The sequence below is a fragment of the Carica papaya genome, chromosome 5 (genome assembly GCF_054855325.1).
Source record: "Carica papaya isolate Zhongbai chromosome 5, ASM5485532v1, whole genome shotgun sequence".
NCBI lineage: Eukaryota > Viridiplantae > Streptophyta > Magnoliopsida > Brassicales > Caricaceae > Carica > Carica papaya.
This window is the reverse complement of record NC_142313.1, coordinates 36,860,920-36,878,667: the sequence shown is the minus strand read 5'-3', so window position 1 is coordinate 36,878,667 and position 17,748 is coordinate 36,860,920. Positions and strand designations below refer to the sequence as shown.

Genomic DNA, 17,748 nt, shown 5'->3' with positions numbered 1-17,748 from the left:
AGAGGTGTAGTGTGCACGCACAAGGAAACAAATGACGGACGGGGGGAGGGAAGGAGAAGGAGTGTATGTATTTGTAATGGGGAATGAAACATGTGCGATCATACCAGCACTAATGCACCGGATCCCATCAGAACTCCGCAGTTAAGTGTTCTTGGGCAAGAGTAGTACTAGGATAGATAAGTTAAGTTTGCTTAGGTGAAAGTAGTACTAGGATGGGTGACCTCTTAGGAAGTCCTCGTGTTGCACCCATTTTTTTGCAGATGGGTCATTCGACGTTACGCGCGACTGGAACTATGGTCCGCTGGTTTATTCGCAAATATGAGTCACGGCGCCGAGACATTTTACTTGTTATTAGAACGAGAAGGAGAGGTGCAGTGTGCACTCACAAGGAAACAAATAACGGGAGGGTGGAGGGAAGGAGAGAGTGTGTATGTATTTGCAGTGCAGAATACAATAGGTGCTATCATGCCAGCACTAATGCACCGGATCCCATCAAAACTCCGCAGTTATGTGTGCTTGGGCGAGAGTAGTAGTAGGATGGGTCACCTCCTGGGAAGTACTCATGTTGCACCCATTCTTTTGCAGATTGGTCATTCGACGTTACGCGCGACTGGAACTATGATCCACTGGTTTATTCGTAAATATGAGTCACGGCATCGACGCATTTTACTTTATATTAAAACGAGAAAGAGAGGTGCAGTGTGCACGCACAAGGAAACAAATGACGGGAGGGGGGAAGGAAGGAGAAAGAGTGTATCTATTTGCAACGCAGAATGAAACAGGTGCGATCATAGCAGTACTAATGCACCAGATCCCATCAGAACTCTGCAGTTAAGTTTGATGGATGACCTCCTAGGAAGTCCTCGTGTTGCACCAATTTTTTTGTAGATGGGTCGTTCGACGTTACACGCGATTAGAACTATTGTCCGCTGGTTTATTCGCAAATGTGAATGACGGCACCGAGTCATTTTACTTGAAATTAGAAGGAGAATGAGAGATACAGTGTGCAAGCACAAAATGACGGGAGGGGGGAGGGAAGGAGAAGGAGTGTCTGTATTTGAAGTGCAGAATGAAATAGGTGCCATTATACCATCACAAATTCACCAGATCCCATCAGAACTCAACAGTTAAATGTGCTTGGGCGAGTGTAGTACTAGGAGGGGTGACCTCCTAAGAAGTCCTCATGTTGCACCTATTTTTTTCAGATAGGGCGTTCGACATTACACGCGACTGGAACAATGGTCCGCTGGTTTATTTGCAAATGTGAGTTAAGGCACCGGAGTATTTTACTTGATATTAGAAAGAGAAGCAGAGGTACAGTGTGCACGCACAAGGAAACAAATTACAGGAAGGGGGAGGGAAGAAGAAGGAGTTTATATATTTGCAGCGCGGAATGAAACATGTCCGATCATGCCAGCACTAATTCACCTGATTCCATCAGAATTCTGCAGTTAAGTGTGCTTGGGCAAGAGTAGTATTAGGATGAGTGACCTCTTTGGAAGTACTCTTGTTGCTCTTGTCTTTTTCTTAATATTTTTTGTGCATCCATTTATAGTCCACCATGTGATAAGAGTGTCATTACGAGCATCGTAAATAATAGAAGTAGCAAAACAGAGTTGCGGCGGGCGATCCATTCATCTATGCGTGAGTCGAGGCAACAAGGCATTTTGTTTCATATTATAACTAGAAGTAGATGTGCGGTGTCGACACAGAGAAAAACAAATAATGGGATGGGGGAGGGAAAGAAAAGGGGTATATGTATTTGAAGTGAGGAATAAGACGGGTGGGATCATATTAGCACTAATGCATCATATCCCATCATAATCTGCAGTTAAGCGTGTTTGGGCGACAGTAGTACTAGGATGAGTGACGTCCTGAGAAGTGCTTGTGTTGCACCCGTCTTTTTGGGGACAGGGCATCAAACTTTACGCGCGATTGAAGTCATAGTTCGCTAGTTCATTTGCTAGTGTGAGTGCCGCGCCCGGGTATTTTGCTTACTTTTTTGTGTGCATTCATTTATAGTCCGCCACGTGATAAGAGAGTTATTACGGGCATCCTATACAGTAGAATAACGGAAAAAAAGGTGTGGCGGGTGGTCCTTTAATCTGGACATAAGTTGAGGCGCTGAGGCATTTTGCTTGATATTAGAACTAGAAATCGAGATGCAGTGTGCGCGCACAGCGAAAAAAATGACAGGAGAGGGGAGGAAAGGAGAAGGGGTATATATATTTGCAATGCAGAATAGAAGGGGTGCGATCACACCAGCACTAATGCACCAGATCCCATCAAACTATGCAGTTAAGCATGCTTGGGCGAGAGTAGTACTAGGATCGGTAACCTCATGAGAAGTCCTCATGTTGCACTGTCTTTTTGCAAACGGGGTGTAAAACGATACATGTGATCGGAGCCACAATCCGCTGGCGTGATTTGCGTCGCGAGAAAATTTTGCTTACTATTTTTTCATGCATTCATTTATAGTCTATCACGTGATAAGAGTGTCATTACGAGCATCTTACATAGTAGAATAAAGAAAAAGAGGTACGGCGGGCGGTCTTTCCTTCTGGCGTGAGTCGAGGTGTCGGGGCATTTTGCTTGATATTAGAACTATAAACAGAAGTACGGTGTGCACGCACAACAACAAAAATGACGGGTTGGGGGAGGGAAGGAGAAGGAGTATATGTATTAGCAGCGCGGAATGGAAGGGGTGCAATCATAGTAGCATTAATACACCGGATCCCATCGAACTCCGTAGTTAAGCATGCTTGGGAGAGAGTAGTACTAGGATCAATGACCTCTTGGGAAGTTCTCTTGTTACACCCGTCTTTTTACAGATGGGGCGTCAAATGTTACGTGCGATCGGAGCCATAGTTTGCCAACATGAGTAGCAACATTGAAACATTTTGCTTAATATTTTACGTGCACTTATTTGTAATACACCACGTGTAAGAGTCTCATTACGAGAGTCTTACATAGTAGAACAACTAAAAAAGAGGTGCAGCAGGCCTCCATTCTTTTGGGTGTGAGTCGAAGCGACATGATATTTTGTTCTATATTAGAATTAGAAGCAGAGATGCAGTATGCCCGCACAGCGAAATAAATGATGAGAGGGGGGAGGGAAGGAGAAGGGCTATATGTATTTGCAGTGGGGAATGAGATAGTTGCGATCATATAAACACTAATGCACAGGATCCAATCAGAACTCTATAGTCAAGCGTGTTTGGGCGAGATTAGTTCTAGGATGGGTGACCTTTTGGAAAGTCCTCGTGTTGAACTCGTCTTTTTGTAGATAAGGTGTTAAACGTTAAGTGTGATCGGAGCCACAATCTGCCGGTGTTAGTCGCAGGGCCTGAAAATTTTGCTTAATATTTTTCGTGCATTCATTTATAGTTCACCACGTGATAAGAGTGTCATTACGAGTATCTTACATAGTATGACAACGAAAAATGAGGTATGGCGGGCGATCCATTCATCTGGGTGTGAGTCGAGGTGCCGGGGTATTTCGCTTGATATTAGAACTAGAAACAAAGGTGTGGTGTGCGCGCACAACAAAATAAATGACGGGAGGGGGGAGGGAAGGAGGAGGGGCACATGTACTTGCAGCGTGGAATTGAAGGGGTGCGATCATACCTGCACTAATGCACTGGATCCCATCGAATTTTGTAGTTAAGTGTGTTTGGGCGGAAGTTCTCATGTTCCACTTGTTTTTTTGCTGACGGGACATTAAACATTATACGTGATTAAAGCCATTGTCCCTCGGAGTGAGTCGCAACGCCAAGACATTTTTTTTAATATTTTTTGTGCATTCATTTATAGTTCGCCATGTAATAAGAGTGTCATTATGAGTATCTTACATAGTAAAATAACGAAAAACGAGGTGCAGGGGTAGTCCATTAATCTGGGCGTGAGTCGAGGTGCCGAAGCATTTTGCTTTATATTAGAACTATAAGCAGAGGTGCGGTGTTCACGTATAACGAAACAAATAACAGGGGGGGAGGGAGGGAGAAGGGATATATGTATTTGTAGCGCAAAATAGAAGAGGTGCGATCATACTAGCGCTAATGCACTGGATCCCATCGAACTCCGTAGTTGAGCGTGTTTTAGCGAGAGTAGTACTAGGATGGGTGATCTTTTGGAAAGTCCTCGTGTTGCACCCATCTTTTTACGAATGGGGTATTAAACATTATGCGTAATAGGAGCCATAGTCCGTCGACATGAGTCGTGGCGCCAGAATATTTTGCTTAATATTTTTCGTGCATTCATTTATAGTCCACCACATGATAAGAGTGTCATTACGAATATCTTACATAGTAGAACAATGAAAAATGAGGTATGACAGGCGGTCCGTTTATCTAGGCGTGAGTTGAGGTGCATGGACATTTCGTTTAATATTAGAACTAGAAACAGCGGTGTAGTGTGCATGCACAGCGAAACAAATGACAGGAGGGGGGAGGGAAGGAGAACGGGAATATGTATTTGCAGCACGAAATGGAAGAGGTGCGATCATACCAACACTGATGCATCGGATCTTGTCGAACTCCGCAGTTAAGCATGCTCTAGTGAAAGCAGTATTAGGATGGGTGCCCTCCTGCGAAGTCCTCGTGTTCCACTCGTCTTTTTATGGACGCCCTATTAAATATTACGCGTGACCGGAGTGACAGTCCGCCAGTGTGAGTCGCGACATTTGGATATTTTGCTTAATATTTTTAATGCATTCATTTATAGTCCATCACGAGATAAAAATGTCATTACGATTATCTTACATAGTAGAACAATGAAAATAGAGTTGTGGCGGGTGGTTTGTTCATCTGGGCATGAGTTGAGATGCCTTGGCATTTCGCTTGATATTAGAACTAGAAATAAAGGTGCAGTGTACGCGCACAACAAAATAAATGATGAGAAGGGAGAGGGAAGGAGAAGTGGTATATGTATTTGTAGCGCAGAATGGAAGGCATGCGATCATACCAGTACTAATGCATCGGATCCCATCGAACTTCGTAGTTAATCGTGCTTGGGCGAGAGTAGTACTAGGATGGCTGATCTCCTAGGAAGTTCTCATGTTGCACCCTTCTTTTTGCAGATGGGGCGTTAAATGTTACGCGGGACTAGAGCGACAGTCTCCAGATCCCATCGGAACTCCGTAGTTAAGCGTGCTTGGGCGAGAGTAGTACTCGGATGGCTGATCTCCTGGGAAGTTCTCGTGTTGCACCCTTCTTTTTGCATACGGGGTGTTAAACATTCAACTGCACTGGTGCGATGGTCCGCTGGTTTATTTGTAAATGTGAGTCACGGCACCGGAGAATTTTTCTTAATATTTTTTCAGCATTTAATTAAAGCCCATCACATGATGAGAGTGTAATTGCAAGCATCTTAAATAGTATAAGAACAAAAAATGAGTGGTAGCGAGCGATCCGTTCATATAGGCATGAGTCGAGATAGGTCGTTCGACGTTATGCACGACTGAAACTTTGGTCTGTTGGTTTATTCGCAAATATGAGTCACAGCGACAGAGCATTTTACTTTATATTAGAACGAGAAAGAGATGTGCAGTGTGCACGCACAAGGAAACAAATGACAGGAGGGGGGAAGGAAAGAGAAGGAATGTATGTATTTGCAGCGCAGAATGAAATAGGTGCCATTACACCATCACTAATTCACCGGATCTCATCAGAACTTCGCAGTTAAATGTGCTTAGGCGAGTGTAGTACTAGAAGTGGTGACCTCTTAGGAAGTCCATGTGTTGCACCTATTTTTTTCAGATGGGGCGTTCGACATTACGCGTGACTGGAACTATAGTCCAATGGTTTATTCGCAAATGTGATTCACGGTGCCAAGACATTTTACTTGATATTAGAACGAGAAGGAGAAGTGCAGTGTGCACGCACAAGGAAACAAATGACGGGAGGGGGGAGGGAAGGAGAAGAAATATATGTATTTGCAGCGCGGAATGAAACAGGTGCAATCACACCAGCACTAGTGCACCGGATCCCATTAGAACTCTGCAGTTAAGTGTGCTTTGGTGAGAGTAGTACTAGAATGGGTGACCACCTAGGAAGTACTTGTGTTGCACCCATTTTTTTGCAGATGGGTCGTTCTACGTTATGCGCGACTGGAACTATGGTACGTTAGTTTATTCACAAATGTGAGTGACAGTGCCCGGGCATTTTACTTGATATTAGAACGAGAAGCAAAGGTGCATTGTGCACGCACAAGGAAACAAATGACGAGAGGGGGAAGGGAAGAAGAAGGAGTGTATGTATTTGCAGCGCGGAATGAAATAGGTGCAATCGTACCAGCACTAATGCACCGGATCCCATCAGAACTCCGCAGTTAAGTGTGCTTCGGCGAGAGTAGTACTAGGATGGATGACCTCCTGGGAAGTTCTCGTGTTTCACTTTTTTTTTTGCAGATGGGTCCTTCGATGTTACGCGCGACTGGAAATATGTTCCACTGGTTTATCCACAAATGTGAGTCACGGAGCCCGAAAATTTTACTTAATATTAGAACGAGAAGCAGAGAGGCATTGTGCACGCACAAAGAAACAAATGACGAGAGGGATGAGGGAAGGAGAAGGAGTGTATGTATTTGTAGTGCAGAATGAAACAAGTGCCATTATACCATTACTAATTCACCGGATCCCATCAGAACTCTGCAGTTAATGTGCTTGGGCGAGTGTAGTACTAGGAGTTGTGACCTCTTGGGAAGTCCTCGTGTTGCACCAATTTTTTTGCAGATAGGTCTTTCGACGTTACACTCGACTGGAACTATGGTCTGCTGGTTTATTCGCAAATGTGAGTCACGGCGCTGGCCCATCATTTATTTCGTTGTGAGCGCAACTCACCTCTACTTCTAGTTCTAATATCAAGTGAAATGCCTTGGCGCCTCGACTCATGTCTATATGAAACACCTGCCGCACCTCATTTTTCATTGTTCTACTATGTAAGATGCTTGCAATGACACTCTCATCACGTGATGGGCTTTAATTGAATGCACGAAAAATATTAAGCAAAATGTCTCGGCGCCGTGACTAATGTTTGTGAATGAACCGCCGCACCATCGCTCTGGTCCCGCGTAACATTTAATGCCTCGTCTACAAAAAAAAGGGTGCAACACGAGTACTTCCCAGGAAGTCACCCATCCTAGTACTACTCTCGCCCAAGCACGCTTGACTGCGGAGTTCTGATGGGATCCGGTGAACTAGTGCTGGTATGATCGCACCCCTGCTAATTTGCACCGCAAAGACATATACCACTTCTCCTTCCCTCTCCCTTCCTGTCATTTGTTTCGTTGTGCGCGCAACTCACATTTGCTTATAGTTCTAATATCGAGCGAAATGCCCTAGCACCTCGTCTCATGGCCATATGAACGGATCGCCCACGGCACCTCATTTTTTGTTGTTCTACTATTTAAGATGCTCGCAATGACACTCTCATCACGTGATGGGCTTTAATTTAATGAATGAAAAGTATTAAGCAAAATGCCCCAGTACCATGACTTACGTTTGCGAATGAACAGGTGAACCGTTGCCCCAGTCCCACGTAACATTTAACGCCCCTCCTGTAAAAAAAAAGGTGCAACACGAGTGCTTCTCAAGAGGTCACCCATCGTAGAAGTACTCTCGCCCAAGCACGCTTAACTGCAGAGTTCTGATGGATCCTGTGAACTAGTGCTGGTATGATCGCACCCATTTTAATTTGTGCCGCAAAGACATATATCCTTTCTCCTTCCCTCTCCCTTCTCGTCATTTATTTCGCTGTGCGCGCAACGCACCTCTACTTCTAGTTCTAATATCGAGCGAAATGCCCCGGTGCCTCGACTTATGTCTATATGAACGGAACATCCACCACAGCTCTTTTTTTGTTGTTCTACTATGTAAGATGCTCGTAATAATAATATTATCACGTGGTGGGCTATAATTAAATGCACGAATAATATTAAGCAAAATGCTCCGGCGCCATGACTCACGTTTGCGAATTAACCAGCGACTGTCGCTCTAGTCCCGCGTAACATTTAACGCCCCATCTGCAAAAAGAAGGGTGCAACATGAGAACTTCCTAAGAGATCACCCATCCTAGTACTACTCTCTCCCAAGCACGATTAACTACGAAATTCGATGGGATCTGATGCATTAGTGCTGGTATGATCGCACACCTTCCATTCCGCACTACAAATACATGTACCACTTTTCCTTCCCTCTCCCCTCTCATCATTTATTTTGTTTTGCGCGCACACCGCACCTCTGTTTCTAGTTCTAATATCAAGCGAAATGCCAAGGCATCTCGACTCATGCGCAGATGAACAGACCACCTGCCACAACTCTATTTTCATTATTATACTATGTAAGATAATCGTAATGACATTCTTATCTCGTGATGGACTATAAATGAATGCATGAAAAATATTAAGCAAAATGTCCAAATGTCGCGACTCACACTGGCGAACTGTTGCTTCGGTCACGCATAACATTTAACACCCCGTCCATAAAACGACAGGTGGAATACGAGGACTTCGCAGAAGGCCACCCATCCTAATACTGCTTTCACCAGAGCACGCTTAACTACCGAGTTCGATAGGATCCGATGCATTAGTGTTGGTATGATCGCACCTCTTCTATTTCGTGCTATAAATAGATATACCCCTTCTTCTTCCCTCCCCCCTTCCGTCATTTATTTTGTTGTGCATGCACACAACACCTCTGTTTCTAGTTTTAATATCAAGCAAAATGTCTGGGCACCTCAACTCATGCCTAGATAAACGGACCGCCTGTCATACCTCATTTTTTATTGTTATAATATGTAAGATGCTCGTAATGACACTCTTATTATGTGGTGGACTATAAATGAATGCACGAAAAATATTAAACAAAATATTCTGGCGCCACGGCTCATACCGGCGGACTATGGCTCCTATTGCGCATAATGTTTAACACCCCATCCGTAAAAAGATGGGTGTAACACGAGAACTTCCCAAAAGATCACCCATCCTAGTACTACTCTCACCAAAACACGCTCAACTACGGAGTTTGATGAGATCCGGTGCATTAGTACTAGTATGATCGCACCTCTTCTATTTTATGCTACAAATACATATACCCCTTCTCCCTCCCTCCCCCTTGTTATTTATTTAGCTATGTGCAAACACCGCACATCTACTTATAGTTCTAATATAGAGCAAAATGCTCCAGCACCTCAACTCATGCCCAGATTAACGGACTACCCCCTGTACCTTGTTTTTCGTTATTCTACTATGTAAGATGCTCGTAATGACACTCTTATCACCTGATTAACTATAAATGAATGCACAAAAAATAATAAGCAAAATATTCTGGCGCCACAACTCATGCCGGCGAACTATGGCTCCTATTGCACATAACGTTTAACACCCCACCCCGCTGTACCTCGTTTTTTATTATTATACTATGTAAGATACTCGTAATAACACTCTTATCATGTGGTGAACTATAAATGAATGCACGAAAACTATTAAGCAAAATGTTTCAACGTCGCTACTCATGCCGGCGGACTGTGGCTCTGATCGCGCGTAATGTTTGGTGCCCCGTTTGCAAAAAGACGGGTGAAACAAAAGAACTTCCCAAGAGGTCACTCATCCTAGTACTACTTTTGCCCAAGCACGCTTAACTACGGAGTTCGATGGGATCTGGTGTATTAATACTAGTATGATTGCACCCTTTCCATTCTGCGTTGCAAATACATATACCCCTTCTCCTTCCCTCCCCCACCAGTCATTTTTTTCGCTATGTACGAACACCACACCTCTGTTTATAGTTCTAATATCAATCGAAATGCCCCGACAACTCGACTCAGGCCAGAAAAAAGGACCGCTAGCCGTACCTCATTTTTATTTATTATGCTATGTAAGATGCTCTTAATGACACTCTTATCATGTGGTAGACTATAAATGAATGCACGAAAAAATAATAAGCAAAATTTTCTGGCGACGTGACTCACGCCAGCGGATTGTGGCTCCGACCACATGTATCATTTTGCAAAAAGACAGTGCAACACGAGGACTTCTCAGGAGGTTACCGATCCTAGTACTACTCTCGCCCAAGCATGCGTAACTGCATAGTTCGATGAGATTTGGTGCATTAGTGCTGGTATGATTGCACCCCTTCCATTCAGCATTGCAAATACATATACCCCTTCTCCTTTCCTCCCCTCTCTCGTCATTTTTTTCGCTGTGCACGCACAATGCATCTCTGTTTCTAGTTCTAATATCAAGCAACATGTCCCAGCGCCTCGAATTATGCCCAGATTAAAAGACCACCCGCAACACCTTTTTTTTCGTTGTTCTACTGTGTAAGATGCTTGTAATGACTCTTATCACGTGGTGGACTATAAATGCGTGCACAAAAGAAAGTAAGCAAAATGCCACGGCGCGGCGACTCACACCGGCAAATGAACCAGCAGACTATGGCTCTGGTCGGGCGTAACATTTGATGCCCTGTCTGTAAAAAGACGGGTGAAACACAAGCACTTCTCAGGAGGTCACACATCCTAGTACTATTCTCGCCCAAACACACTTAACTTCGGAGTTCTGATTTGATCCGGTGAATTAGTGATGGTATGATCGCAAATGTTTCATTCCGCGCTGCAAATACATACACTCCTCCTTCCCTCCCCTCTCCCATCATTTCTTTCATTGTGCGTGTAAACTGCACCTCTCCTTCTCGTTTTAATATCAAGTAAAATACTCCGTCGCCGTCAATCACATTTGCAAATAAACCAGCGGACCATAGTTTCAGTCACGCGTAACGTCGAACGACCCATCTGTAAAAAAATGGGTGAAACATGAGAACTTCCCGGGAGGTCACCCATCCTAGTACTACTATCGCCTAAGCACATTTAACTCCAGAGTTTTGATTTGATCCGGTGAATTAGTGATGGTATGATCACAAATGTTTTATTTTGCGCTGCAAATACATACACTCCTTCTCCTTCTCTCCCCCACCCGTCATTTGTTTTCTTGTGCGTGCATACTGCACCTCTCATTCTCGTTCTAATATCAAGTAAAAAACCCTGGTGCAGTGACTCATATTTGTGAATAAACTAGTGGACCATAGTTCCAGTAGTGCGTAATGTCGAATGATCCATCTGCAAAAAAATGGATGCAACACCAGTACTTTCCAGGAGGTCACCCATCCTAGTACTACTCTCGTCCAAGCACACTTGACTGTAGAGTTTTGATGGGATCCAGTGCATTAGTGCTTGTTTGATCGCACCTGTTTCATTTTGCATTGCAAATACATACATTCCATCTCCTTCGCTCCTCCCTCCCATCATTTGTTTTCTTGTGCGTGCACACTTCACCTCTACTTCTCGTTTTAATATCAAGTAAAATGCTCTAGCACCGTGACTCTTATTTGTGAATAAACTAGTGGACCATAATTCCAGTCGCGTGTAACGTTGAACGACTCATCTGTAAAAAAGTCAGTGAAATACGAGGTCACCCATCCTAGTACTACTCTCGCCCAAACACACTTAACTACGGAGTGCTGATAGGATCCGATGCATTAGTGCTGGTATGATCGCACCTATTTCATTTCGCACTGCGAATACATATATTCCATCTCCTTCCCTCCCCCCTCCCGTCATTTGTTTCTTTGTACATGCATACTGCACCTCTCATTCTCATTCTAATATCAAGTAAAATGCTCCGGCACCGTGACTCACATTTACTAATAAACCAGCGGACCATAGTTCCAGTCGCGCATAACGTTGAACGATCCATCTGTAAAAAAATAAGTGCAACACGAGAACTTCCCAGGAGGTCACCCATCGTAGTACTACTCTTCCCAAGCACACTTAACTGCGGACTATAGTTCCAGTTGTGCGTAATATCGAATGACCCATCTGCAAAAAAATAAGTGCAACACTAGGACTTCCCAGGAGGTCACCCATTCTAGTACTACTTTCACCCAAGCACACTTAACTGCGGAGTTTTGAGGAGATCTGGTGCATTAGTGCTGGTATAATGGCACCTTCTTCATTATGCGATGCAAATACATACACTTCTTCTCCTTCCCTCCCCCCTATCATTATTTGTTTCCTTGTGCGTGCACACTGCACCTCTGCTTCTAGTTCTAATATCAAGTAAAATGCCCTGGCGCCGTGACTCTTATTTGTGAATAAACCAGCGAACTATAATTCCAGTCGTGCGCATTGTCGAATGACCTATCTGCAAAAAAATAGGTGCAACACGAGGACTTCCCAGGTGGTCACCTTTTCTAGTACTAATCTCGCCCAAGCACACTTAACTGCGGACTTCTGATGGGATCTGATGCATTAGTGCTGGTATGATCGCACTTGTTTCATTCCGCACTGCAAATACATACACTCCTTCTCCTTCCCTCCCCCCTCCCGTCATTTGTTTCCTTGTGCGTGCACACTACACTTCTCCTTCTCGTTTTAATATCAAATAAAATGCCCCAGCGCCATGACTCACATTTGCGAATAAATTAGCTGACCATTGTTCTAGTCAAGCGTAACATCGAATTACCCATCTGTAAAAAAATAAGTGCAACACGAGAACTTCCCAGGAGGTCACCCATCGTAGTACTACTCTGCCCTAGCACACTTAACTGCGGATCATAGTTCTAGTCGTGCGTAACGTCGAACGACCCATCTGCAAAAAAATAGGTGCAACACGAGTACTTCCCAAGAGGTCACCCATTCTAGTACTACTCTTGTCCAAGCACAGTTAACTGCGGACTTCTGATCCGATATGGTGCATTAATGCTAGTATGATCGCACTTGTTTTATTATGCGCTGCAAATACATACACTCCTTCCCCTTCCCTCCCCCTCTCGTCATTTGTTTCCTTGTGCGTGCACACTGCACCTCTCCTTCTCGTTCTAATATCAAGTAAAATGTCCCGGCGCCGTGACGCACATTTGCAAATAAGCCAGCAGACCATAGTTCATATCTCGCGTAACGTCGAACGACCCATCTGTAAAAAAGTAAGTGCAACACGAGAACTTCCTAGTAGGTCACCCATCTTAGTACTACTCTTCTCTAACACACTTAACAGCGGACCATAGTTCCAGTCGTGCGTAATGTCGAACGACCCATCTGTAAAAAAATAGGTGCAACACTAGGACTTCCGAAGAGGTCACCCATTCTAATACTACTCTTGCCTAAGCACACTTAACTGCAGACTTCTGATGGGATCCGGTGCATTATTGCTGGTATGATCGCACTTGTTTCATTCCACGTTGCAAATACAAACACTCCTTCTCTTTCCCTCCCCCCTCCCGTCATTTGTTTCCTTGTGCGTGCACACTGCACCTCTCCTTCTCATTCTAATATCAAGTAAAATGTCTCGGTGTCGTGACTCACATTTGTGAATAAACCAGCAGGCTATAGTTCCAGTCACGCGTAACGTCGAACGACCCATCTATAAAAAAGTAAGTGCAACATGAGAACTTCGCAGGAGGTCACCCATCATAGTACAACTCTGCCCAAGCACACTTAACTGCGGACAATAATTCTAGTCGTGCGTAACGTCGAACGACCCATCCGCAAAATAATAGGTGCAACACGAGCACTTCCCAGGAGGTCACCCATTCTAGTACTACTCTTGCCCAAGCACACTTAACTGCGGACTTCTGATGCGATCTTGTGCATTTGTGCTGGTATGATCGCACTTGTTTTATTCCGCGCTGCAAATACATACACACATTCCCCTTCCCTCCCCCCTCCCGTCATTTGTTTCCATATGTGTGCACACTACACCTCTCCTTCTCATTCTAATATCAAGTAAAATGCCCCGGTGCCGTGACTCACATTTGCGAATAAACCAACGGACTATAGTTTAAGTTGCGCGTAACGTCAAACGACCCATCTGCAAAAAAGTAGGTACAACACGAGAACTTCCCAGGAGTTCGCCCATTCTAGTACTACTCTAGCCCAAGCACACTTAACTGCAGGCTTCTGATGGGATCCGGTGCATTAGTGCTGGTATGATCGCACTTGTTTCATTTCACGCTGCAAATACATACACTCTTTCTCCTTCCCCCCTCCTCCCATCATTTGTTTCTTTGTGCGTGCACAATGCACCTCTCTTTCTCGTTCTAATATCAAGTAAAATGCCTCTGCTCCGTGACTCACATTTGCGAATAAACCAGTGGACCATAGTTCCAGTCGCGCGTAATGTCAAACGACCCATCTGTAAAAAAATAAGTGCAACACGAGAACTTCCCAAGAGGTTACTGATCGTAGTACTACTCTGCCCAAACACACTTCTAGTCGTGCGTAATGTCGAACGACCCATCTACAAAAAAATAGGTGTAACACGAGGACTTCCCAAGAGGTCACCCATTCTAGTACTACTCTTACCCAAACACACTTAACTGCGAACTTCTGATGGGATCCGGTGCATTAGTGCTGGTATGATCGCATTTGTTTTATTCCGCGTTGTAAATACATACACTCCATTTCTTTCCCTCCCCCCTCCCGTCATTTTTTTCCTTGTGAGTACACACTGCACCTCTTCTTCTCGTTTTAATATCAAGTAAAATGTCCCGGCGCCGTGACTCACATTTGCGAATAAACTAGAGGACCAAAGTTCCAGTCGCGCGTAACGTCGAACGACCAATCTGTAAAAAAATAGGTGCAACATGAGTACTTCCCAAGAGGTCACCCATCATCGTACTACTCTCGCCCAAGCACACATAACTGCAGAGTTCTGATGGGATCCGGTGAATAAGTACTGATATGATTGCACCTGTTTCATTCCGCGCTGCAAATGCATACACACATTCTCCTTCCCTTCACCCTCTCGTCATTTGTTTCCTTGTGCGTGCACACTGCACCTCTCATTCTCATTTTAATATCAAGTAAAATGCCTCGGTGCTGTGACTCACATTTGTGAATAAACCAGTAGACCATAGTTCCAGTCACGCGTAACTTCGAACGCCCCATCTGAAAAAAATAGGTGAAACACAAGGACTTCCTAGGAGGTCACAACTCCTAGTACTACACTCACCCAAACACATTAAAATGCGGAGTTCTGATGGGATCCGGTGAATTAGTGATGGTATGATGGCACCTGTTTCATTTCGCGCTACAAATACATACACTCCTTCTCCTTCCCTCCACCCTCCCGTAATTTGTTTCCTTGTGCGTGCACACTATACCTCTCTTTCTCGTTCTAATATCAAGTAAAACTCCTCGGCACCATGACTCACATTTGCGAATAAACCAGGGGATCATAGTTCAAGTCGCGCGTAACGTCGAACGACCCATCTGCAAAAAAAGGGGTTCAACACGAGGACTTCTAAGGTGGTCACCACTCTTAGTACTACACTCGCCCAAGTACATTTGACTACGGAGTTCTGATGGGATCCGGTGAATTAGTGATGGTAAAATGGCACATGTTTCATTCTGCGCTGCAAATACATACACTTCTTTTCCTTCCCTCCCCCCTCCCGTAATTTGTTTCCTTGTGCGTGCACACTACACCTCTTCTTTTCGTTCTAATATCAATTAAAATGCCCCGGCGCAGTGACTAACATTTGTGTATAAACCAACGAACCATAGTTCCAGTCGCAGCAACGTCGAACGACCTATTTGAAAAAAAATGGGCGCAACACGAGGATCTCCCACGAGGTCACCCATCCGAGTACTACTCTCGCCCAAACACACTTACCTGTGGAGTTTTGATGGGATTTGGTGCATTAGTGCTGGTATGATCACACCTGTTTCATTTTGTGCTGCAAATAAATACACTCCTTCTCCTTCCCTCCCCCCTCTCGTCATTTGTTTCCTTGTGCGTGCACACTACACCTCTACTTCTCATTCTAATATCAAGTAAAATGCCCCGGTGCCGTGAGTCACATTTGCAAATAAACCAGCGGACCATAGTTCTAGTCGTGCGTAACGTCGAATGACCCATCTGCAAAAAAATAGGTGCAACACGAGAACTTCCCAAGAGATCACCCATCCTAATACTACTCTTGCCCAGAAACACTTAACTACGGAGTTTTGATGGGATCCAGTGCATTAGTGCTGGTATGATTGCACCTATTTGCTTCTGCGCTGCAAATACATACACTTATTCTCCTTCCCTTCCCACTCCCGTAATTTGTTTCCTTGTGCGTGCACACTGCACATCTCATTCTCGTTCTAATATCAATTAAAATGCTGCGGCGTCGTGACTCACAGTTGTGAATAAACCAGCGAACCATAGTTACAATCGCGAGTAACGTCAAATAACCCATCTTCCGAAAAATGGGTACAACACGAGGACTTGCAAAAGATGTCACCCATCCTAGTGCTACTCTCACCCAAGCACATTTAACTGTAGAGTTCTGATGGGATCTGATGCATTAGTGATGGTATGATCACACTTGTTTACTTCCGCGCCGTAAATACATACACTCCTTCTACTTCCCTCCCCCCTCCAGTCATTTGCTTCCTTGTGTGTGCACACTGCACCTCTCGTTCTAGTATAATATCAATTAAAATGCCCCGGCACCGTGTCTAACATTTGCGTATAAACCAGTAGACCATAGTTCCAGTCGCGCGTAATGTTGAACAACCCATATGAAAAAAGATGGGTGCAACACGAGCACTTCCTAGGAAGTCACCCATCTGAGCCCTACTCTCGCCCAAGCACACTTAACTTTGGAGTTCTGATGGGATCCGGTGCATTAGTAATGGTATGATGACACCTGTTTCATTCCGCGCTGTAAATACATACAATTCTTCTCCTTCCCTCTCCCCTCCAGTCATTTGTTTCCTTGTGCATGCACACTGCACCTCTCCTTGTCATTCTAATATCAATTAAAATGCCCCGGCGCTGTAACTAACATTTGCGTATAAACCAGCGGACCATAATTAAAGTTGCGCGTAATGTCAACGATCCATCTAAACAAAATGGGTGCAACACGAGGACTTCCCAGGAGGTCACACATCCTAGAACTACTCTCGCCCAAGCACACTTAATTTCGGAGTTCTAATGGGATCCAGGGCATTAGTGATGGTATGATGGCACCTATTTCATTCCGCGCTGCAGATACATATACTCCTTCTCCTTCTCTCCCCCCTCCCGTCATTTGTTTCCTTGTGCGTGCCCACTGCACCTCTCATTCTAATTCTAATATCAATTAAAATTTCCTGGCACCGTGACGAACATTTGCGTATAAACCAGCGGACCATAGCCTAGTCATGCGTAACGTCGAACGACCCATCTAAAAAAAAATTGGTGCAACACGAGGACTTCCCAGGAGGTCACCTATCCAATTACTACTCTCGCCCAAGCACACTTAACTGCGGAGTTCTGATGGGATCTGGTGCATTAGTGCTGGTATGATCGCACCTGTTTCATTCTGCACTGCAAATACATACACTCCTTCTCCTTCCCTCCCCCCTCCCGTCATTTATTTCCTTGTACGTGCACACTGCACCTCTCATTCTCCTTCTAACATCAAGTAAAATGTCCCAGCGCCGTGACTCACATTTGTGAATAAACCAGTGGACCATAGTTCTAATCGCACGTAATGTCGAGTGACCCATCTGCAAAAAAATGGGTGCAACACGAGTACTTCCGAGAAGATCACCCATCCTAGTACTACTCTCGCCCAAGCAAACTTAAATGCAGAGTTCTGATGGGATCCAGTGCATTAGTGCTGGTATGATCGCACCTGTTTTATTCCGCGCTGCAAATACATACAATCCTCCTTCCCTCCCCTTTCCCGTCATTTGTTTTCTTATACGTGCACACTACACC

General features: G+C 44.5%; 1 non-coding gene and 21 pseudogenes across 1 annotated transcript; 6 read left to right on the top strand and 16 right to left on the bottom strand.

Moving 5' to 3' along the window:
* The first annotated feature begins 455 nt into the window (after positions 1-455).
* On the top strand, positions 456-574 carry LOC148265951 (5S ribosomal RNA; annotated as a pseudogene).
* A 502-nt stretch (positions 575-1,076) lies between these two features.
* On the top strand, positions 1,077-1,195 carry LOC148265950 (5S ribosomal RNA; annotated as a pseudogene).
* A 1,507-nt stretch (positions 1,196-2,702) lies between these two features.
* LOC148265949 (5S ribosomal RNA) lies at positions 2,703-2,820 on the top strand (annotated as a pseudogene).
* A 2,128-nt stretch (positions 2,821-4,948) lies between these two features.
* LOC148265948 (5S ribosomal RNA) lies at positions 4,949-5,066 on the top strand (annotated as a pseudogene).
* An 885-nt stretch (positions 5,067-5,951) lies between these two features.
* On the top strand, positions 5,952-6,070 carry LOC148265947 (5S ribosomal RNA; annotated as a pseudogene).
* Positions 6,071-6,276: 206 nt separating this feature from the next.
* Positions 6,277-6,395, top strand: LOC148265946 (5S ribosomal RNA; annotated as a pseudogene).
* Positions 6,396-7,098: 703 nt separating this feature from the next.
* Positions 7,099-7,217, bottom strand: LOC148265945 (5S ribosomal RNA). Its single transcript, XR_015819739.1, has one exon. It is a non-coding gene; the product is annotated as a 5S ribosomal RNA (ribosomal RNA).
* Positions 7,218-7,565: 348 nt separating this feature from the next.
* LOC148265944 (5S ribosomal RNA) lies at positions 7,566-7,683 on the bottom strand (annotated as a pseudogene).
* Positions 7,684-8,030: 347 nt separating this feature from the next.
* LOC148265943 (5S ribosomal RNA) lies at positions 8,031-8,148 on the bottom strand (annotated as a pseudogene).
* A 1,419-nt stretch (positions 8,149-9,567) lies between these two features.
* LOC148265942 (5S ribosomal RNA) lies at positions 9,568-9,685 on the bottom strand (annotated as a pseudogene).
* A 2,196-nt stretch (positions 9,686-11,881) lies between these two features.
* On the bottom strand, positions 11,882-12,000 carry LOC148265941 (5S ribosomal RNA; annotated as a pseudogene).
* Positions 12,001-12,206: 206 nt separating this feature from the next.
* On the bottom strand, positions 12,207-12,325 carry LOC148265940 (5S ribosomal RNA; annotated as a pseudogene).
* A 774-nt stretch (positions 12,326-13,099) lies between these two features.
* On the bottom strand, positions 13,100-13,218 carry LOC148265939 (5S ribosomal RNA; annotated as a pseudogene).
* Positions 13,219-13,546: 328 nt separating this feature from the next.
* LOC148265938 (5S ribosomal RNA) lies at positions 13,547-13,665 on the bottom strand (annotated as a pseudogene).
* Positions 13,666-13,871: 206 nt separating this feature from the next.
* On the bottom strand, positions 13,872-13,990 carry LOC148265937 (5S ribosomal RNA; annotated as a pseudogene).
* Positions 13,991-14,300: 310 nt separating this feature from the next.
* LOC148265936 (5S ribosomal RNA) lies at positions 14,301-14,419 on the bottom strand (annotated as a pseudogene).
* Positions 14,420-14,625: 206 nt separating this feature from the next.
* Positions 14,626-14,744, bottom strand: LOC148265935 (5S ribosomal RNA; annotated as a pseudogene).
* Positions 14,745-15,598: 854 nt separating this feature from the next.
* On the bottom strand, positions 15,599-15,717 carry LOC148265934 (5S ribosomal RNA; annotated as a pseudogene).
* Positions 15,718-15,923: 206 nt separating this feature from the next.
* LOC148265933 (5S ribosomal RNA) lies at positions 15,924-16,042 on the bottom strand (annotated as a pseudogene).
* An 854-nt stretch (positions 16,043-16,896) lies between these two features.
* Positions 16,897-17,015, bottom strand: LOC148265932 (5S ribosomal RNA; annotated as a pseudogene).
* Positions 17,016-17,220: 205 nt separating this feature from the next.
* Positions 17,221-17,339, bottom strand: LOC148265931 (5S ribosomal RNA; annotated as a pseudogene).
* A 206-nt stretch (positions 17,340-17,545) lies between these two features.
* On the bottom strand, positions 17,546-17,664 carry LOC148265930 (5S ribosomal RNA; annotated as a pseudogene).
* Positions 17,665-17,748: the final 84 nt, after the last annotated feature.